The sequence below is a fragment of the Ochlerotatus camptorhynchus genome, unplaced genomic scaffold (genome assembly GCF_037179485.1).
Source record: "Ochlerotatus camptorhynchus isolate MF236.1 unplaced genomic scaffold, CSIRO-AGI_Acam_v1.1 ptg000538l, whole genome shotgun sequence".
Lineage (NCBI taxonomy): Eukaryota > Metazoa > Arthropoda > Insecta > Diptera > Culicidae > Ochlerotatus > Ochlerotatus camptorhynchus.
The window spans coordinates 532,157-556,028 of NW_027041021.1; the positions used below are offsets into that span (position 1 = coordinate 532,157).

The following is a 23,872-nucleotide window of genomic DNA, read 5'->3' on the forward strand; positions in this document are numbered from 1 at the left end:
AGTTCATTATTTGTACTAGTTGCATGATCAAATTTACCGTATATCCAATTGAAAACACTTTCTGATACGATTAAATGCACTTTTAAATACCTTAAAACTAGTTATGATTATTTTTTCAACCGTAATGAGCTAATTTTGCTAAACGCAATCCAGAATTTTTTCACACTAATGAACGATTTGTTTTTGTATACATTCCTCCAATTCAATTCTAACGTTTACCTGACAGCGACGTAGCATGTTCGCTAGACCGGTATTTGGCCCAAACCGTGTTCCCAGTTTTCTTCACACCCCAGCCCGTAACTCTGGTTCCGCTCCGTCGGAAGTCCCCGATTTACCAGGAATCTCTATCACTGCTAGGTTTGCCACTGCTCTCCTGAATACGCCTCTGTTCGTCTTCACCTTGGCTTGCCGGATCTTACCATCTGCAGCCTCAATGACCTCTTCTACTATTCCGCGGTCCCAGTTCTTCCGCTGTGCGCCATCTACCAGGAATACCAAATCTCCTACTTGCAATGGTCTTCGCTCTTCAAACCACTTCGATCTGCGATTGATACTGGGCAGGTATTCCTTACTCCACCTCTGCCACATCTTATCGGCCAAGTGCTGCGACCGCTTATAGACGTCCCTCAGTGCTTCTGCCAGCTCGACTTCATCATCGACCATCTGATCCGCATCCTTGGTAGCCCCGCGCAAAAAATGATTTGGTGTAATAGCTTCAGTCTCCTCTGAATCTTGTGGTAGATAAGTCAACGGACGAGAATTTACCATGTCTTCCACCTCGGACAATGTGGTCAGGAGTATTTCATCCGTCAGCTTCCTGCCGTCATCCAATGCCCTCATCGCCTCCTTCACTGATCGCACCATTCTTTCCCAGCTTCCGCCCATGTGAGGTGTTCCGGGAGGGATGAAGTGCCAATTGATTGCCGGACTTGAGACGCTTTCAGCGCATTCCGCACTGATCTTCTGCTTTGCTTTGGACACCTCGTTGCTTGCACCCTTGAAATTGGTTCCGTTGTCCGAAAATAATTCGTCCGGTGACCCTCGCTTGCAGATGAATCTCCTTATCGCCATCAGACAAGCTTGCGTGGTCAAGCTATGCACCACCTCGAGGTGAATGGCTCGTACCGCAAGACAAGTGAACAGAGCCACCCATCTCTTTTCTTTTCGACGTCCGACCAACACTTCTACAGGACCCAGGTAATCAACTCCGACCGAGCTGAAGGGGCGTAACTGTGGCGTTACCCGTTGAACTGGTAGCGGCGCCATCACCGGAACTTGTGGCTGACATCGGTTGACTCGACACCACATGCAGTCTTTCACGGCTATTGATATAGTTGATCGAAGCTTTGGGATGTAGAAGCGTTGTCGAAGCTCGTTAAATACTGTTTCCCGGTTGGCATGACCATACTTTTCATGGAAGTGTTGTATAATCATACTTGTGATCTGGTGTCGCTTGGGAAGGATTATCGGGAATTTCTTGTCGAAAGGAACTACTTCCGACAGCGCCAATCTTCCTCCCATTCGAACGATTCCGTCAGCATCTATGATCGGACTCAGCTTGTAGAGCCAGCTCGACTTGTCAATGAGTGCTGGTGATTGACTTGCGTTGCGTTCACAGCTGATTTGCAGAATCTTCACCTCCTCCGGAAAGCTGTCCTGCTGGGCTTGTCTCACAAGAATCCTTTCTCCTGCTTGAAGCTCTTCTTGAAGAAGCGGCCACCGGATGGATTCCAGCTTGGCTATTACCGAACGCTCCAAGTAGCGTCCAGCTATCGACGCTAGGATTGGCTTTCTAGCTATTTTTCTCCGACAATTGGCAATGAATCGAACTACGCTGGCTGCGATACGTATCAGCCTTGACCAACGTGACGTTACGTGGACGTTGATCAAAGGACTGGAATTCGACGCTTCGTGGAATAACACGCACGCTTTCATCTCTTCCGGGACGTCGAACACCGTTTTCTTCTGCTCAGGCCACTCTGACTCGAATTCGTACAGAAACTGCGGTCCGTTGAACCATGGACCATCTGATTCTAGTGGCGGTCCTTGTCCCCACTTCGTTACGACGTCGGCGATGTTCATGTCGGACGGAACGTACCTCCAATCGTTTGTGGAAGTCAGCTCCAGTATTTCGCCGATTCGAAAAGCAACGAATTGCTTGTACTTATGTTGATCCGACCGGATCCAACTTAGAACCGTTTGAGAATCACTCCACAGAACGGTTCTGGTAATGGGAAAAGAATGATTGGATCTTACCGTATGCAGCATCCTGGCCCCGAGAACAGCAGCCATCAGTTCGAGACGTGGAACCGATTGTAGTTTTAGTGGAGCTACCTTTGATCGTGACATCACCAGCGAACACTTCACGTTTCCGTCGATTACTGCTCTGAAGTAGGCTGCACAACCGTATGCGTGAATGCTTGCATCCGTGAAGACATGCAGTTCCAGGGAGTTGATTGAAGATGAGCGGACGTCTTTGAAGTAACAGCGAGGTATGCGTATGTCTTCCACCTTCGGCAACAGACCCGTCCAGCGTTCCCACTTTTCGAAGCTCTTGTCATCTACTGCGTCGTCCCATTCGCAGCCCGTGCGCCACAGATCTTGCACCACCATTTTCCCGTGGATCGTAAACGGTGTGAGCAAGCCTAATGGGTCGAAGAATCCCATTACACAGCTCAGAACTATCCTCTTCGTAGGACGCTCACCATCCATCAGATACGGTCTCACGTCTTGCCGATGCTCCGTTGAAAACGAAAACTCGTCCTGCCTAGAATTCCAGATAATACCAAGAACTCGCTCGATTCCGCTTTCCTTGTCCCGGTTGAAATGCACCGACTGTTCCTTCTTGACCTCTCCCAGTTCCTCGAGAAACACTCCAGAGTTCGACACCCAGTTCATAATCTCGAAACCTCCTTTCGAATGAACGTATCTAACTTCTTTCGCTCTGTTGATTGCTTCTTCGACCGTATCGACGCTGTCGAAGTAGTCATCGACGTAATGCTTTTCTATTATCGCCGCTGCTGCTTCTGGAAATTCCATGGAAAACTCGATGGCATTTTTGTTCTTCACGTACTGCGCTTGACACGGTGAGCATTTCGATCCGAACGTTGCGACGTCCATTATATATATGCTTGGAGACTCGTTTGGTGAGTTCCGGAACACGAACATCTGTACCTTCTTATCTGCCGCTCGCATCAGTAGCTGGTGGTACATTTCGCGAATATCTCCGCCGTAGCCGATGGGTCGTTCTCGAAAACGATTTAGAACACCCGGAAGTGGAGTGAGCATGTCTGGACCTGTGAGCAACTGGGAATTCAGGGAGACACCGTTCACCATTGCTGCTGCGTCCCACACCAGCCGTACCTTCGCAGGCTTCTTCGGATTTAGCACTACGTTGATGGGAAGGAACCAGGACTCCTGGGGATCGAACGTAGCCAATTCTTCCGGCGTCGCCAGATGTGCGTAGCCCTTCTGCTGGTATTCACCGATCTGCTTTCTCACGTTCTCGTATAGCTCCGGTGTCCTCTGCAGCCGTTGCTCCAACTGCCTTAATCTGCGCACCGCCATGGGGTAGCTGTCCGGAAACTTTGGATTGTCGGTTTTCCACAGCATTCCGGTTTCGAAGCGATCGCCAACGTGCACCGTTGTTCGGTCTAGGATCTCCCGAGCTCGTTTCTCATCCTTCGACTCCTGTGATACAGCAACTACCGATTCTTCCACCGCGTAGTGCTCCTTCAGCAGGTTGTGCAGGTCTTCATTCGAGATTTCGTGATGATACCCTAAGAAGTTTTGCCGACGTTTCGATTGTCCTCCCATAGGACCGTAAATTGACCAGCCGAGTTTGCACCGTACTGCGATTGGCTCTCCTTGCTCTCCGACTTTAGCTTCCATTGGTGCGATGGCGTGAAGGTTGTTCAAACCGATGAGCATACCGGGTCTTTGACTAGGGTACGAAGAAATCGGTAGATCGCGGAGGAAATGGTAAGCAGTAGAAATCTCAGCACCGTCCAGTGACTGTCTCGGCAGAAGAAGTTGTTCCACGGTCTGTACGCAACTCAAAATCAGCTTTTCTTCGCTTCCGGAGGCGGATATCCAAAGGTTCATCTTCGTTGAGTCTTTTTCAACTCGAGTAACATCAGCGGTCCATTTGATCGTAAGGGGATGGAGAGCTCCTTTTGCCCCTAGTCGGTCAGTCAACGATCGCTCCACCAACGTGATTGAAGCTCCTTCGTCCAGAAAAGCTAACGTCTTCACTGTTCGATTCCCGCAGTGTAGCGAGACTGGAATCATCCGGAAGAGGATCGTCCCTTGCAGATCAATGTGTGTGTTCATCACAACTGACGATGCTAGAGGATGGAGTAGAGGATGGAGTAGAGGATGATGACGTTCCTGACACTCGCCAACGTTGCATCGAATCTTGAACCGACACGGTGCGTTTCCATGGTCGTTCAGGCAGATTTGGCACAGCTTACCCTTGCCAACAACCTTCATGCGATCCGCAAATGACATCGCCTTGAAATCTTGACAAAACCGCAGCCGATGATCTGTGCGATAGCACGCTTTGCAAGGCTTTAGACTCCTGGATTCTGGGGTGCTAACTGGAAAGCTGTCCATCGAACTTCCGGTCCCGCTGTGGTTATACACCGCTCCTTTTTCCTTCACACCTCCTTTACCAGCTTTTACGAAGTGAACGTCCTTGACTTCTTTCACCTCGACGCAGGCATTTGCTTCACATGCCTCCGATACGATTCTCGACAGAAAATGGGAAAACGTCCGCAACGTGACCTTCTTCTTCTTGTTTTTGAAGCGTACCCATTCACGCTTATCGGAGGAAGGAAGTTTGTCTACCAGATTCTGTACCAGCAACGGATTGACGAGATGCTCTTTCAGATCCGCCGCTTCAAGGTGGCCACACAGTTGCTCTACCGCGTTTCCGAAAGGAATGAACGTCCCCAACTTCTCGGCTTTCGGAGGATCCAACTGCTTCACCTTCTCCAGGTGGTAATGTAACAGCTGTTCCGGACGACCGTAGAGTTGACGCAGCTTGAAGATCACCTTCGATACGGATTTCGGTAGCAACAACTGTCCCCGAACGCTCTCCAATGCTGGTCCTTTGAGACTCTCCTGTAGACGAACAAGATTCTCGATATCGTTGTATCCACACGCTTCGTTCGACGCTTCGTAACTCCCTATGAAAAGAGGCCATTCCTCCGGTTTCCCCGTGAATATTGGAAGTTTTCTAGAGATCCTATTTCGCGCAGCCAATTGCGTCTTCGTTGGTCCAGCGGATTGCCACCCCAGCCCGTGTGGCACCACCTTCTTTTTGTCTTGCTTCTTCTTCTTCGATTTCTTTTCCGGTTTCACTTCTTCTTCCGACTCCGCTTCAGACTCGTCGGACGTTTCTTCGGCTTCTTCGTTTTCATCTTCTTCATCCGATTCTTCCTCTCCGGAATCAGTTTCCCCCTCCTCGGTATCGTGTTCGCTATCTTCTTCGCTATATTTATCTTCCGAAAATTCCTTTTCTTCTAATTTTCCACTTCCGGTACCTTTATTCAGCTTCGCTACGCTCTTATTTTTCTCCTGCGCTTGGTTTTGGTCTTTCGAGCTTCCTTCCTGAAGATCCACTTCCTTTTCATTCCTTTTCCGTTCTTTTACGGAAGCATTCAACTTCTCCTTCACGCCTGCCATCTTTGCCTGGTACTTTTCTCGCATCCGTTCCATTTTATCCAAATGCGCTTGTTCGTCCTTGAGGGCCTTTTCAAGCAGCTGTTTTTCCTGCTCCCTTTCCTGCATTCGCATCTCCTTCTCCATTTGGAGCCTTTTCTCCTTCAGCTTCCGATCCATTTCCATCCTCTTCTTCCATAGCAGACGTTCTATCTCCATTTCCTTCTCCTTCGCTCTTTGCTCCCTCTCTAGCTCTTTAAGCTTTTTCTCGAGCCGGGAACCGGACTGCTGGTCGGACTTGACGCTGGACAAGTCCGAGTTTTCGTCCGTTACGAGCGTCTTTTTGGAAGATTTCCCTTTCTTCTTGGGATCTCCCAACAGATTTACCTGCTCTTCCTCCACCTTCTGGCATTGCTCCGTCGGGCAGAACCACTTCTCCTGATCGTGGATGTTTTCCTCCTGTACACCTACACACCGGTAGTGGAACCATTTGTTGCAGCTATTTCAGGCAACCATCCCTTCATCTGCTTCGGAAGTCGTCGAACAGGCAGCGCAGGCTGTCGTAGTGAGATTAACACTCATATTTGAGGTTATCGTTGTAGTGTTATATTCGGATACACAATGAAACACATGTTCACGAATCGAGGACTACTTTATTAATCAATTCTTCCTTCCACATTTTATTCTGCTCTACTCGACCCAGTGTTCCCAGATACAACATAACATCTTCTCCCATTCTCAAACAAAATGTAAAGCCCTCCAATCAATTATCAAATTACATCTCATAATCTTTATACTTTACCGGAACCTTTGATTGACGTCTGGGTCGGACTGTACTACCCGTCAGCTCTGTTGAACGAGTTAGAATGTTCTCCGTATCCTCCTCGCCTGCTTCAGCAGATTCTGGTAAATGGTTCTTTCGTATAGAGGTGCATGTGGTTGCTGATGATACTCGGCCATACTTGCTGGAATTTGACGAGCTGGATCCTTGCTGTATATCCACCGAACCCTTGACCGAACCACTCTGGTCGATCGAGTCTTGCGGAATCCTTTTGAGGTGTGAAGAATTTCGCCGATAAATCTCACCTTTTTCTGTTTGGACTATTACGTTGCTTCCATTTCTGTCGATTACCACAGCTGGTTCAGGATGAAAGTTTGGAGCAAGCTTGTTCATTCTGTGTTGCTGCTTCATTAACACCTGGTCTCCAATTCCGATATTCGATTCTTGTGCATTCACTCTTTTGTCACGATACAATTTGGCTTGATACTTATGCATCAGGTCCCGATCTTTAATCTCGTCTTCTAATATCGGGTCTTCACTTATTTGTGGGAATTTATCTCTGAACCTTCTCCCAAACATCAACTCCGCTGGTGATACACCGGTCACGGAATGAGGTGTGACCGTGTACATATATAGGTATTCTTGCAGACATCGCTCCAGCGTTTCTCCTTTCATCTGTCCGATTTTCAAAACCTTCAAAATCGAGCGGTTCTGCCGCTCTACTTCACCATTTGCAGCCGGCCAGTACGGTGTAGTGTGGGCAAGCTTGATCCCGTTATCGACGCAAAAATCCTTAAACTCCTGACTGCAGAAATTGGCTGCGTTGTCCGTAGTCAGTACATCGGGTAGTCCGAGTCGAGTGAATATACGCTCCAAACGCTGTATAACGGCTGCGGAAGTCGTAGTGGACATTATTTCCACCACACAATATCGGCTGTAGTAATCTACCAGTACGAATAGGAATCTTCCACTCGGAAGTGGTCCAAGAAAATCTGCACTCAGGTGGCTCCATGGCTTCGAAGGCATTGCTCGAATCTGCAGTGGTTCCGGATTAGAACCCGTTCCAACGGCTAGGCATTCGATACACTTCTTACATCTCTGCTCCACATCCTTGTCTATTCCCGGCCACCATACGGATGCTCGCAGTCGCCGCTTCATTTTATTGCTGCCTGGGTGACCACTATGAGCAAGATCCAAAATCCTTCCACGGAGACTCTCAGGAACTACTATTTTGTTTAGTCGCAAAATAACTTGATTCACACAGCACAGCTCATTTTGGAACGGCAAGTACTGCTTTAGTTCACAACTCCATTTTCCAGCGTTGATTGCATCGCGAACTTTCCGGAACTCGGCATCATTTTCTGAGTGTTGGATAACTTCTGTCATTGACATCGTGGATGGTAAGGCACTTTCGATCGTGGCACATAGATCACTTTCACAGTCACGGTCATTACTACGACAGCCATCGTCTTGAGCTAATCGGGACAACGGATCGGCTATGTTGCTTTTCCCAGCAGCATACACCAACTTAAAACTATATCCCTGTAGTTGCAGAACCCATCTTTGCTGTCGTGCATTAGGAGCTGAATCGGTGGCGAATATTCTCACCAGCGGCTTATGATCGGTGATCACGGTGAAATATTTTCCTCTCAAGTACATTTCGAAACGTCCGATTCCCCAGTAGATCGCCATCGCTTCTTTGTCTAGCACCGAATACTTCTGCTCCGTTCTTGACAAACTCTTACTAGCATAACTGATCACTCGTCGTTTGTCATTGTCGCTTTGCAGTAACACCGCCCCAAGACCTGTCGCACTTGCATCAACAACTAATGTGGTATCGCTGTCCGCATTGTAGAATCCAAGATGCCGCGGGTTGGACAGAGCATCCTTAATCTCGACGAATGATTTGTTTGCTTCCTTAGTCCATTGGAAGTGAACTCCTTTTCGTATTATTGCACGCAGTGGTGCACTGATAGTGGATAGATGAGGGATGAATTTTCCCACATAGTTAGCGAGCCCTAAAAAGCTACGCACCTCTTCTGCTGTTTCTGGACGCCTGAACGATTTTACTGCACTAATTTTCTGCTCCGTTGGCAAGATACCATCCTCAGAAAGCTTGTGTCCTAGAAACGTCACTCTCTTTTGTCCCCACTGACACTTTCCTTCGTTCACGGTTAATCCATGATCTCTTAGTCGCTTTCTTACCGCAGCTACTCTTCGGTCATGCTCAGTTTTCGTACGCCCAGAAACTAAAATGTCGTCGATGAAATGCACAACTCCTTCCAAGCCCTTAAGGATCTTTTCAAGCTCTCGCTGGAAAATCTCAGCCGCGCAATTCATTCCAAACATTAATCTTTTGAAACGAAAGTACCCCTTAGAGGTGACGAATGTTGTGATTTCTCGCGACTCATGGGTGAGTTCCAGCTGGTGAAAAGCTTGGTTCAAATCGATCTTGGAGAAATATTTACATCCGTTCAAATATGGCATCAATTCCTCGAAAGTAGGCAAGGGGTGTCGTTGTGGAATGATCGCTGTATTTGCCTTGCGCATATCCACGCATAAACGCACCCGACGCCCTCCGTCTTTGGGTGTGACAACCAAAGGAGAAGCCCAAGTGATCTTACCTGTAGCTGGTTCAATGATGCCTTGTTCGAGGAGCTTTTGGATTTCCCCGTCAACAGTCTTCTGCAACGGTATTGGTAGTCGTCGACACGGCTGTTGTACCGGGTAGACATTCCGGTCAATGTTGATTGTCACTAACAAATCCTTTGCCTTTCCAATATTCGCAACTTTGTCTTCCATAACTTGCAACACTTCACAATTAATTTTCAGCACACCAAGATCCACCGATGATGTCTTTCCCAGCAGGCTAGTGCCTTGCCCCTTGATCACGAAAATCTCACTGTGCACCGTCAACGATCCGTGGCTTATATCGGCTTTGAACATACCCTTTACTTGTAGTTTGTGATTTCCGTACGCTACTAATTTCTTCCGCGTTTCGTTAGTCTCAAAGCTCACTTTACATCCGTTCTTCTTCAACAGTTTCCAGGTATCTTCGGCAATCAAGTTCACCGATGCCCCAGAATCTATCGTCCACTGCAGTGGAACACCACCGACTAAGCACTTCACTTTCGTGTTATATTTGTCGTTGCATTTAGAGCCACACTTTTTCTTCTCGCACGCCGTGGTCGAAAATATGTGGTAAATATCGCTTTCTTCGCTTTCACTTTTGCTTCCTTCTTCTTCACCAACCGATTGTGCCCCCTCTTCCTCAGAATCTTCCACTTGACGTACTTTTTTCTTCTTCTGTTCTACCGGCTTCTTCGTTTTACACAACTTCTTGAAATGGCCTATCAGCCCGCACTTATCACATGTCTTCTTTCGGGCTGGACACCTTTTGTCATTCGCGTAATGTCCCGTAGACCCGCAACGAAAACAACGATTAGTAGCACTTCTCACTTTGTTCACACTTACAGAGTCTTCTCCAACTGCCTCTTGTTGGTTTGAGTCAATCGTTTCAAGCACTCTTCCTTCTTCGATAATTTTATCTAAATCGACAAGTCGCTTTTTCAAGATTGCTTCTCGTAGTCCACTAGAGGAACTTCCATCAAAAATTTGTTCGGTAATTCGCATATCCAACGCGTCACCATAATCGCACAAATTTGCTTGATGTCTCAATCGCCTCGCGAATGCAGTAACACTTTCACTATTCTTTTGGGCCATTTTCCTGAACATTGCCCTCTCGTACGGAATACAAACAATCGGTTCGAAATGATGGTCCAACAGCGCAACGGCTTGTTTATAAACATCACTTCCCTCTGGAGGCGCAATGCCGTGATTTGGGTCATCATAGTACACTTCTTGGACCTCGAGACCCGCCAGGTGCAAAAGTAGGGCTTTTTTCTTTGCTGCAGTTGCCGTAGGATTGCACTCCAAATAAAGTTCGAACGAGCGCTTCCATGCCTTCCATCTTCTTCCTACCGACGACACTTCCCCGATCACAAAATGTGCAATATTTTGATTCATTTCGCTCACTACCAGCACTATTTATATGTGTGCGTGAGATCCACCATTACTTTCGCCTCTACCACGAACAAAGCACTCACGACGCCACCGCGATTTTTCTTAATTTTCCACTTTTTCGCTTACCGGGCTACTCCCATTCAACCGGATTTTCGCGAAGATAACCACGAATACTTAATTCCATTCGATTTCGACACTTTTTCCAACATCCTTGTCGCCAAAATGTAGTGTTATATTCGGATACACAATGAAACACATGTTCACGAATCGAGGACTACTTTATTAATCAATTCTTCCTTCCACATTTTATTCTGCTCTACTCGACCCAGTGTTCCCAGATACAACATAATAATCGTAATCCGATTATCTTTTTTTGAGAATGTTCGGAAAACTTTCAAGAATTACACCACTGTTTTGTAGCAGCTGATTGACGCAGTTCAAACTGCAAATTTAATATTCAAATTAGTGTTTTAATGTACAAATTTAAACTCTACTTACAAAAGATAGTTTCTTCTCTACACCTCTTGGTACGAGCGATTTGCGGTGATTTATCGATCTCAAAACGTTTCTTCACTAATCTGAGTTCAATCATGGATAATTAGATTTTCATAAAAATTCCAATTTAGGTTTAGGATACCTACGATACTAGTCTGGACTTTTATCCACAATTCTAGTCACTAGATCTAGGAAATTGTACAATATTAGATTTAGTTTTGTGTACTAGTGCTTGCCAACCTAGATATAAGATGTTGTTTTCAGTTCATTATTTGTACTAGTTGCATGATCAAATTTACCGTATATCCAATTGAAAACACTTTCTGATACGATTAAATGCACTTTTAAATACCTTAAAACTAGTTATGATTATTTTTTCAACCGTAATGAGCTAATTTTGCTAAACGCAATGCAGAATTTTTTCACACTAAAGCCTAGTATACAGTTCGAAGCGAAACGAAAATTGGAGCACGCGAAAAATCATGAAATTTCGCTAGCGAAAAAGGTTGTGAAAAAATGTTTGTGGAACATTTTCCAGTTTCCTTTTTTTCGCAGTTTACAGTTCATGTGAAACGAAATAGATCAGTTTACACCTCGGGGGAAGTGAAAATCTGACAGATACGCTCTCCCGAAACGTCAACTTTTCGCTTAGCTGCTGCTCTTTTCGCGAGCGCTGCATGCGCGAAAAAAAAATAAACGTAAGCGAAAAAGATGCGATCCACAACATTGGATTTCGCTGGATCGTATCTGTTTACAGTTCAAAGCGAAGTGAAAAATTTGCCAACAGCGTTTTTCACGCTGGTGAAAAATGTAGTATTTTGTATGAGATTTTCGCTTCGCTTTGATCTCTATACAGGCCTTAATGAACGATTTGTTTTTGTATACATTCCTCCAATTCAATTCTAACGTTTACCTGACAGCGACGTAGCATGTTCGCTAGACCGGTATTTGGCCCAAACCGTGTTCCCAGTTTTCTTCACATGGGTACAACTAACATACTTTTGGTTAAAAAGCCAGTGGAAAATTCCATACGAACTGCACATAAGTAAATGAAAATTACTTTGACCCGCTTTACCTACTTTTGGGTTCCTGCACTATAGTGCCGAGATGAGTGAAAAGAACTTAATTTTGGGTACTTTTTTCTAACCGTGTAGTTTTCATTTACTTGTGTGCAATTCGTATGGAATTTTCCACTAGCTTTCAACGCAAAAGTAAGTTAGTTGTACCCAACAGTAGGTAAATATTATTATACTCAACGTTGGGTTCCCACACTTTACTACCCCTGTTGGGTGGTTTTGCTCCTCCGTTTTTGACAACATTAGAAGGAGAAAAGGAGACAAACTAGTCAAAAGTAGGTAAAAGTAAACTTTCCGTTGGGTACTTTTTTCTTACCGTGTACAACGTTTGTTTACGTTTGGAACCAGTTTCATGCAAGAATGATCAGTATATACTATAGGCTGATTTGACAGCACGTCCCCCCCCGTTTTTTTCACGAAATGCGTGAAATTTTACACATTTATGTATTTACGCTGGTTACCGTGTACTGTTGTGAAGAACAACGAGAACAACATAAAAATATTGTGTGATCTCGGGAAAATTTAAGCAAATTATAGAAAAGTGCAATTAAATTTTACCTTCTTCAAGGATGTTATCAAAATTTGTAGTCATAGCCTCATTGTGCAGCCTCTTTTTATTTATGTACGGACTCCTCATAAACATAACAAAAATAGAAGAAAATCGATGTCGAATGAGTTATATGTACGAGTATCCTCAATTTGTGGTATTTAATAAACATCGGAACAAAGAATATTATATTAAACATAATATTATTATTGTCACAGAAAATTAGTTTCCCGGAAAATGATAACTTCCCTGCGTATGGACTTTACGCATACTCGGAGGGTCAACTGGCTCAAAAAACCAGGAATATGCAGTTTACTGGAGCTCCAGTGATTTTTGTTCCGGGCAACGCGGGATCCTACAAGCAAGCTCGTTCACTGGCGTCGGTGGCCCTGCGTAAAGGAATAGATAATGGACTTCGGCATCATCTGGACTACTTTACCGGTATGTAGATATACTTGTTCGGTAAATTTCTCAATCGATTAAAAATGATTTTCATTACGTGGAAATACTGCTGTCCGATTTACCTCAAACCGGCTTAAGGCTTTTGAAGTAAATATGGTAAATATATTGCAGTTTTCTAAAAGTTAAGGTTGCAATAATACAATAAAAGCATTTTTTTTGGACAATTTGGCCGATGTTAACAAAATCTTACATTTCCATATAACTAGTATTTTTCATTGTCTTGAAGGTTTCTTTTAAGACTTTATTGAGGAGATTTTTAGCCAACACTGTGCATTTCCAATGTCTGGTTTTCATAAATTTAAAACAGTATGAAGTGAGTTCTCAATATTCTAATTGATTTTCAAACAATATTCGGTATGAGTTTCTTCAACAAATGTATATCAGTTTCAGGGTTAGTTCATGTCGCTGCGTTGGCAAAGTTTCAACAATTTCTCCTAAATATCATTTCTAATATCACGAATTCAATCATCTCATTTAATTGCAGTTGACCTAAATGAACAGTACTCCGGACTGTATGGAGGTGTCTTGAATAATCAAGTTGAGTTCGTACGGATCTGTGTGCAACATGTTTTAAGATTATACAAAATCGTTCCGGGTGGACCCACGTCAGTCATATTGATTGGGCATTCCATGGTAAGTTGAATCACAAGCATTCACTGAATAGTCTGCTCATACCGTGTAATTATTTAATGTAATTCTGCCTGTAGTATAGTAGAAAAGATTTGGGTCAACAGTTAATTCCTCCCACCCGAACATGTTCTATTTATACTCAATACCCCATAGAGCTATACAGAACAAATAGTAATAATATTTAATATTGTTCGCTAAGGGGCCTTAGATAGCTTATTCGATAATGGCACGGTATTACCAAGCCGGAGGCGGCGGGTTAGATTCCCGGCCGGGTCGAGGAACATTTTCTCGATTTCCCTGGGTTTATTATAGTATCATTATATTAGTTACACAATATACAAATTCATGGATTAGTTGACATAGAAAGCTCTCAATTAATAACTGCGGAAGTGCATCTAGAACTGTTCGGATAGATTTTCGGGCAGACGTAAACACGTTTTGATAGCAGCATAAGCAGCTTCAAAGCTGTAATTGTATATTTGTTTGAGTTTTAATGGATTTTAAATAAAGGTTTTCACTTACATTTTCGTGTTGTTCTTCCTGTTCAAACCCGAAACTCTATGTGAACGTGAATTATCGCTAGCAACAAATTGCCCTAGGTTTTATAAATATTGATTAGGTTTTACAAATTTCGCATGTTAGGATAAGTTTAATTAAGTACTTACTCTTAGGTTTGTAATATTAAGCAATTGGTATAAATCCAGCCGTACTAATAGTAGAACTAGTTATCTATAATAAATTTAGGGTTAGGATTTTCTTTGCGTGTAAATAGGCAATAAATGTATATAATGTTACCTAGGTTGATAATTTCATTAAATTCACTTGACAATAGTTCACCAAATCTAGATTTACAAGCTTTAGGTAGAATTTACTTATTATTAAATTAGATTTTATTAACTTTTAGTTTACTCTCGAATTTACTCCACTTTCACGATCACATTGTTGTTTTTTGCTGAAGTGACGTTTGAGTGACATGTCACCGGCTATGCTCCGTTTGACGTTTGCTGGTTGCCAGATCTTGGGTGGTACGGAACTCACCTCGCTACCAATGAGCCTGCCCTGTGGTATCGTAACATCCCCCCGCCCGTGTAGTTCCGGACCGTCCAGATTTCTGAAGGTCCAGGAGGGCTAACTTCACTGCAGGTCGGGTCAACAGTCCATTTTTGGTTTGTACGACTGCTCGCCGAACTTGTCCATCCGCTGCTTTGGTCACGTCCATGATTCGTCCTCTTAACCAACCGTTCCGCTTGCCTTCGTCGACGACCAGAACGAGATCCCCTGGTTCTAGAGGCTTGACTGGTTCGAACCACTTGGTGCGTCTCGTAATAGTGGGCAAGTACTCGCGTATCCATCGACACCAGAACTGGTCCACCAGGTACTGTGCAAGGCGCCAACTGTCCCTCAAGCTGCTCCCGACTGAGTTCACCGAAGTTGCTGGTTGAACGACTCCCTTGGTACCGAACAGCAAGAAATGATTCGGCGTTAGAGCCTCTTGTTCCGTAGACTCCAGCGGAATGTAGGTGAGCGGCCTGGAATTTACGATCGCCTCCGCTTCTATGGCTACCGTCTGTAGTACTTCGTCGCTAGGGTGATGAGGATGATCTGCAATTGCTGACATCGCTACCTTCATTGAGCGCACCATGCGCTCCCACGATCCGCCCATATGAGGCGCCGATGGTGGGTTGAACTCCCAGCTGGTCGTCGAATTGGTGAACGTTACCGCGCAGTCTTCATGGATATCCTGGATCTCCTTGGTCAACAGGTTGCTGGCCCCCAGAAAGTTTGTTCCGTTGTCACTGTGGAAGGACTCCGGGGAACCTCGACGAGCCACGAATCGTCTAACCGCCATGATGCAGGACTGAGTTGACAGACTATGCACCAACTCTACATGTATGGCGCGAACCGTGAGGCACGTGAATAGCGCCACCCACCTCTTCACCAAACTGCGTCCTTGCTTAACCTGTATCGGTCCGAAATAGTCCACTCCAGTGTGCGTGAAGGGACGAACTAGTCCCGTGACTCGCACCTCGGGTAGGGGCGCCATCATGGGTGGTTGTGGAACAGCCTTCCTAACACGACAGGTCACACATTGTTTCGATACCTGGCGTATCACATTTCGCAATCCTGGTATGTAGAACCGTTGACGCATCTCGTTGTGAACAGTCTCTCCGTTGCCGTGCAGAAATCGCCGATGATAGTCCTCCACCAGAAGATGGACCGCAGCGTGCTTCTTCGGTAACAGGATCGGGTACTTCATATCTGTCGAGACGGCTCGCGCCGCGGTGAGCCTACTATTCATCCGAATGACGCCGCTCTCATCTACGAACGGTGACAGCCGGTATAGCTGACTGGACTTCGGAATTGACACTGGATTGCTGGGATTCGTCTGGTTACGTCGCAAAATTGCGTACTCGTCAGGATACATTTCCGATTGAACCTGCCGCCAAAGCAAGTTTTCTGCATCACGCAGCTCCTTCTGCGTCAAGAGATCTGGTTTGGACCCCTTTTCTCCTCTCAATCTGCGCACTGCACGTAGAACGTAGGCTGTTGTCCTCAGGAGTCGATTCCAGTTCGAGAATCTGGATACGTCGATCAACGGTTGAGGCGTGGTTCCATGGAACAAGAATTCAATTCGCAACTCGATGTCCGTTTCCTTCTCCTTCTGAGATGGTTCCTTTGGCCACTGCTCCTTTGGCTTATACAGAAACTCCGGTGCACTATACCAAGGGTTCTTCGGATCGAAGCTGGGTCCGTCTTTCCATTTCGTGGCCGCGTCAGCAATGTTCAGTTTGGAAGGCACGTGGTGCCACTCATCCGCGCTAGTAGATGTAAGAATCTCTCCCACTCGAAAGGCCACAAATTGGTGATACCGTCGACTATCGGATCGTAACCAACACAGGACAGTTGATGAATCCGACCAAAGGAAGCGCTTGTTAACCTGGATATCCAGCGAAGTCAACACTGAGTCGAGAAGTCTTGTTCCAATCATCGCCGCTTGTAGCTCCAGACGTGGCACGGAAAGGGGTTTCAGCGGAGCAACTTTTGTTTTAGCCGCCACCAGCGCGCATCGAGGAGAACCGTTGTCCACGAAGCGAAGATACAAAACTGCTGCGCAAGCCACTTCGCTCGCATCTACGAATAGATGTGCCTCGACGTTCTCGAGAGCGGAGCTGTTCACTCCTTTGAAGAAGCATCGCGGTACTGCCACCTCTTCCAAGCGCTGCATGTACTCACACCAACACCGCCACTTATCCTGCAATTCCTCCGGAATAGGTTCGTCCCAATCGGTACCGGATCTCCAGATCTGCTGCATTAAGATTTTTCCGTGCACGACGAAATGCGAAACCAGTCCCAGCGGATCAAATAACGACATGACAGTGCGCAGAACCTGCCGTTTGGTTGGGACCGTTGAGCCGCTAATCAACGTTTTGATCTCTTCCTTGAGACTGCTCATATCGAAGGTGAAGACGTCCTCTTTTGGCCTCCACACCAGACCCAGTATACGCTCCGAGTCTGTCGATTTCTCCAAGTTCATGGATACTTCCTGTGGTGTTCTGCATTCCCCGATGCTTGCCAGTACTTCGGCCGAATTGGAGCAGAAGTTTCGGATTTCAAACCCTGCTTGAGAGTGGATGTATTTCACCTCGTTGATCAACGCCACAGCTTCCTCTTCCGTGTCTACACTATCCAAGAAATCGTCAACGTAGTGGTTATGAATTATTGCATTCACCGCCCTGGGAAATGTCTCGGCAAATTCCTTCGCGTTCACGTTCTTCACGAACTGTGCCAGACTAGGCGAGCAGGTCGCACCGAAAGTGGCGACATCCATTATGTAGATCTGTGGATTCGATCCTGGTTCAAGGCAGAAAAGGAAACGCTGTGATTGTTTGTCTTCGTCCCGGATGCGGAGCTGGTGAAACATCTCCTTTATGTTGCCGACGATAGCAATGTCCCTCTGCCTGAAACGCAACAGTACTGCTACCAGCGCCACCAAAAGATCCGGACCCTTCATCAACATATCGTTGAAAGACACTCCTCCAGCTCGAGCCTTGGCATCCCAGATCAGCCGTAACTTGGCCGGTTTCTTCGGGTTCTGCACAATACCCAGAGGTAGATACCAGACCTTGCTGGGATCCGTAGACTGCAGCTCGTCTGCCGTGATACGATGTGCATACCCTTTCGCTTCATACTCTGCAATCTGCTCCCTCACCTTCGCTTCGAGGATTGGGTCCTTTCGCAATCGCTTGTCCAGTGCGTTCAGCCGACGTAGCGCCATTGGGTAGCTATCAGGGAAGCAGATGTGATCGTACTTCCATAAAAGTCCCGTCTCGAAAGCGCCATTCACCCTTCGGGTCGTAGCTTCCATTATCTTCCGCGCTCGCTTATCTTCTTCAGCTTCCGGTTTTATGGTGACGCTGGACTCTTCGACTGCGAAGAATTGCTTCATCCACAGATGTAGTTCTCGATTATCGGGATCACCATCAAGGTGCAGATTCAATTGTTCCAGCACGGAATCATTGCCGGAGTTCTTTCCGAAAATGCACCATCCGAGGCGCGTCTTCGTCGCCACAGGTTCGTTGTCTTTACCTTCTCGTACTCGCAACGAAGTTAGAAGTCGAACGTGTTCTAGTCCGATAATGATCCCCGGCGTAGCTTCCGTATAACTGCGAACTGGCAGACCCTTCAGGTGCGGGTAGGTCTGCTGCAACTCTTCATACTGCATTGTTTGACTTGGAAGTTGAAGCTCTTGCACTGTCCGAACGTTGCTGAGTTTGAACTTCTCTCTAACGCCAGAAATAACCACGGTCACACGTTGAGATCCTTTCTCCTCCCTCGAAATATTTCCGGTCCAACTCAAACAAAAGTTGTCGGTTGGCCCCGTGATACCCAGCGCCGATGCAATACTGGATTCAAGGAGGGTAGACGACGAACCATCATCCAGAAAAGCATAGGTGTTGATTTGCTGACCGTTACCATGGATAGTCACGGGTAAATATCGGAACAAAGAGTATGCAACCGAAGAGTGGAGATTTTGGTGCACAACGTTATTCGTAGACCGCGACGAGCTTCCTGCTTCCACTCTGTTTTGCGAGGGATTCCTAGTTGAATGCAGTAGCTTGTGATGATGAACTCTGCATCCATCGACGCCGCACTCCTTGTTGGAACGGCAGGGCCACTTCCGATGTGGTATGAGACAGCTTCTGCACAAATTCTTTTGTTTGATCGCCTTCCATCTCCCATCCAGATCGAGTCCCTTGAACTGTACGCAGTTCACGATTTCATGATTCGCACAGGCACAGTACGTGCAGGTCTTCTTCATCGGCTCCACTGACGGCTTCTTGTCGTAGTCCACTACTTGTCCAGTTTTCGTTTCCTCGGAGTGTACGTACAGCTTCGGTTTTTCCTTCCCCGGTTTGATGGATCTCGCGTTCATGGTGAGACCGTCTATTGGAAGCGTAACGTCCGAAGCCATCACCACTAGTTCGGACATGAAAGCGCTGAAGGTCGCCAGGTTGACATAAGTGCATCTGCTCTTGTAATAGGACCACTGCATTTTGAGCTGAGATGGCAGTTTCTCTATTAGCTCATGAAGCAGTGTCGGATTCCACAGATGGTCATGAAGATTGGCGATAGACATATGGTCCACAACGTTTTGCACCGCGAGACCGAAGGTTATCTGTGACTGCAAGTTATCGGTCTTCGGAGAGGGAACTGAACGCAATTTTTGGAGGAGAGAATGTATCAGAATTTCCGGTCGACCATACAACCTCCGTAATATATCAATTACAGAGGGCACCGACTGTGGCATCAGCAATCGGCTTTTAGCTGCTTCCAATGCATTCCCCTTCAAACAGCGCTGCAATCGCGCCAAGTTTTCGGAGTCTGTGTACCCGCATGTTTCCGTAGAGTTCCAAAACGAGCTATAGAACAGCGGCCAATCTTGAGGATCTCCTGAAAAGTTCGGCAACTCTCGTGGCATCACCTGTCTCGCTGCAAGTTGTCCACTAGATGGCCCACTTCTAGCTGGATCGACAGGATGCTGATGTTGTGGATGTTGCGGTTGAGATGGTGGTTGTTGGCTAAACCAGGGAATGCGGGAATCTCTTGAGCCCGCCGCTGATTGCGTCACCGGAATCTCGAACTGAAGTGGATCAACGATGTATGCAGGTGGCACCGTCCCATTAGAAGTTACTGGGGCCCCCCCATTGTTGACAAACGTTCTTTCACGCTGCGATGGAACTGGGATGTGACTTACATTTCCCGATTGTATCCCACCGACATCCGTACTGGCCAGATTGTTATTGATCCACGTTGATTGACAACCGGAACTTAACACTGGTCGGGAGTGTACCAGTGGTACTGATGAGACGGGATTCTGGGATGACCCTTGACCCCCGGTGACTAATGACGTTCTTGGATTAGTACCAACGTTTTGAAAGGCGACGCTACTACTATAGTTTTGTGCCGGAATGCTTGTAGCGAACGGTTGACTCTGCCCTGATACTGCGGTCGGAAATGCGGAATTGTAGCTAACAATTGGCGTACACCCATAGTTTATAGAAGAGACTTGTGGTACGCTTGTAATTACTATGCTATCCTGCAATATTGGCCTACTACTTGAGGGAAATGTGACGGCATAATCACCACATCCCGATGCCCTACTCCCACTAATTGGTACTTTATTAACTCGTGGGTAATGACTACTGGACATAGGGTGAATTTCTATATTCGGAGGCGGAGCACTACTGTTGACTTTCCGCGGACCATCCATCGTAGCTGAAGTGTCGATCCCGACAGTAGAATTGCATCTCGTTAGCAAGGAGGAACTTACCAGAGGCCGTTGGGGAACGTCGAATGTGATTTCGGTGCGTGATACGAAGCTGCCGTCTGACCTCACTGGAATCGGAATTTGAGGTACCATCGTTGCCAATGAACGCTTCACGCTTCTGGAACCATCCACTGAATTTGGCGTTGAAGTTGACGCTGGATCCGAAGTTACTATGGCGGGAACGTTTGACGTGATCGGACTTGATGTGATAGGAGCTGGAATTGTAGACTGTTGAACTGCTTCTGTGGCTACGACCGTTGACTTCATGCTACTGGAGGGCACTACTGTCACTTGCTGTGCTGTGCTGTCTTCCTGTCTGCTAAGCCACGATCGAACCTTCTCTCGACTAGTTCGACTGCTCAGTCTTGATTTCCTACTGGCTCCTTCTTCCGCATTATCCGCTTCGGTCATGAGCAGATCGTACTTCTGCCTCAAAAACCGCTCCTCCTCTTCGGCTAGCTTGTTTCGCGCTACTGCTTGAGCCGCCTGTTCCTCTAGGATTCTCCTCATCCGCAACGCTTTCTGCTCTTCAATCATCTGCAGGCTTAGCTCTACTCGGGTCGAGCGTTTACTCATAGACGAGCGACTGACGGACGTCCTCGAATGGGAAACAACATCATCTTCCAGCGATCGGCATCGATCACACTTCCAAGTGCGATCCGGATCGGCGATGGAGTCCGTAACACCCGCGCAGTCGAAGTGCACCCACGTCTCACACATATCGCATCCAACGAGATGGTTTGCTGTGTCCAGCCGATCGCATTTGGCACAGTGTTTTGCATTACTGTCGCTCATTTTTCGGTTCGACTAGAACCTCCAGAAAATCTTTGAAGATTGTTCGGATAGATTTTCGGGCAGACGTAAACACGTTTTGATAGCAGCATAAGCAGCTTCAAAGCTGTAATTGTATATTTGTTTGAGTTTTAATGGATTTTAAATAAAGGTTTTCACTTACATTTTCGTGTTGTTCTTCCTGTTCAAACCCGAAACTCTATGTGAACGTGAATTATCGCTAGCAACAAATTGCCCTAGGTTTTATAAATATTGATTAGGTTTTACAAATTTCGCATGTTAGGATAAGTTTAATTAAGTACTTACTCTTAGGTTTGTAATATTAAGCAATTGGTATAAATCCAGCCGTACTAATAGTAGAACTAGTTATCTATAATAAATTTAGGGTTAGGATTTTCTTTGCGTGTAAATAGGCAATAAATGTATATAATTTTACCTAGGTTGATAATTTCATTAAATTCACTTGACAATAGTTCACCAAATCTAGATTTACAAGCTTTAGGTAGAATTTACTTATTATTAAATTAGATTTTATTAACTTTTAGTTTACTCTCGAATTTACTCCACTTTCACGATCACATTGTTGTTTTTTGCTGAAGTGACGTTTGAGTGACATGTCACCGGCTATGCTCCGTTTGACGTTTGCTGGTTGCCAGATCTTGGGTGGTACGGAACTCACCTCGCTACCAATGAGCCTGCCCTGTGGTATCGTAACAAGAACACTAAAATCGTCGAAGAAAAAGAACAAAAAGTTGTTTCTATAGTTGTTATTATTCAGTTATTCAGTCGTTCAGTTATCTAACAGAGAAGTTATTTAAATTTTTCACCGCATTTTTATTACAGGGTGGTAAAATAGCTCAGGCGGCGGCGGTTTTACCGGAAATGGCGCCATTAATCAATTCAATTCTTGCCATATCTTCGCCGATGGACGTTCCTGTGCTTTCTTTGGATCACTATTTCCAGTATTTCTACAATTCGGTAAATACCCAATGGAAGCTCAACAGGACTGTTTGTGCATCCTCCTACAAAGCTTCACGTCTAAAGGTTGAAGATGATTATTGCTTACCATCGGTAAAAGATTCAAGACAACTAGACCACATTTTGCTGGTAACGATAGGAGGAGGTAACCGCGATACAATGGTACACGACAGTTTAACCAACTCCATATTCAGCGACGTACATTCCATGGTAAGTCTGATATATGAGAGTAGTATTTTGTTCCGCCTTCATCCGTAACATTTTACTTCTCAAATAATTTCAACATGATTATCATTACTTTTGTAGCATTGAGGCATAATTTTATAGCATTGCACAGTGGTCCAGAATGCAGATTTAGGTGGAATCAGGGTTGCTTCCACTCACTTGCTATAAAAAAATAATTTTCGGAATTATGCAATCATTAGATGATATAATGATATGTTGTACTTGTAAGTGACAAGAAGAGGGTGTAAAGTATGTGTTTGACTCATAAAACCTGTCAATTCCACTTTCAGAGCGTCACAATCAGCGATCTTATGATTCGTGAGCGTTCACTCAGAGTGAGCGCTCACGAGTCGTAAAATCGCTGATTGTGACGCACTGAAAGCAATATTGACAGATGTTATGTGTCAAATATACAATTCATGACCTCTTCTTGTAACTTACAAGTACTAATTAGCATTATACTATTTCATGATTTCATAATTCAGAAAAACATTTTTTTATAGCAAGTGAGTGGAAGTAACCCTGGGTGGAATGATATGTTTTGAGCCTGAAATTGAAACTTTAGCCTAAAAGTCTCTTCTACAAAGTTTTTCCTTATAGTTAGGCCCTCATTTTTATGACAATGAATTCTAGGGTGGTTCTTATTATCATTAAAATCAAAAATTTAACTTTTTTGTTTGAATAAATTAAGGTATACATTTTTTGGCAAAGTTATGGCTGAGCTTATTTCAAGCAACTTTGTTGAAAACAACTTTTTTGTATCTTTTTGGCCGATTTAAAGCTATTTTCCTGAATTGAGTTAGGGTGGCGCTAAAAAAACAGTTATTTTGCTCTAGTTTTCTTGTTTCGAATTTCTCAGCAAAGGTGTCTTCAAATAACTTTTAGATCTAGCTAACCAATTGAAATGTTAAACCATATGTTGAAACATAAAAACCCAGAAAATAAACGTAAATTTTACTACTACTGTGCCTCAACTCATTTTCGCTTCGGACGGCGGGTAAGCAGGTAGCAGCAGCAGCAAAAGCAGTAGGAACATAGAGGTAACTCTAAGACCACTGGGTCCCGAAGAAAATCATTATTATTTTTGGCTCACTCAGTACCAGAACAACGGTCCCAAGCAGTCCCAAGCTATTTCACTCACCCCTGCATGTTCTGCATGAATCCACACACCCCTGATGTTATCTGTCAAACTTTCATAGCGAATCAAAACAAACATAGTGTAGTAATAGAATTTCAACTAGAATAGGGTACGTTAATCGTTTGCTTGGGACCAATAGGCTACTAAAGTGGTGAGCCAATTAAAAATCGTTAGTTTCGTATTGATTGTTGGTAGGAAGGCGGTTCCTGTCACGCGCGCAGAGTTCGAGTTT

At 45.4% G+C, this 23,872-nt stretch overlaps 1 long non-coding RNA gene across 1 annotated transcript; it reads left to right on the forward strand.

Annotated features, from left to right (window-relative positions):
• Positions 1-12,473: 12,473 nt before the first annotated feature.
• LOC135713123 (uncharacterized) lies at positions 12,474-23,651 on the forward strand. The gene is made up of 4 exons (XR_010518705.1): positions 12,474-12,743; positions 12,805-13,027; positions 13,533-13,681; positions 22,143-23,651. It is a non-coding gene; the product is annotated as an uncharacterized LOC135713123 (long non-coding RNA).
• Positions 23,652-23,872: the final 221 nt, after the last annotated feature.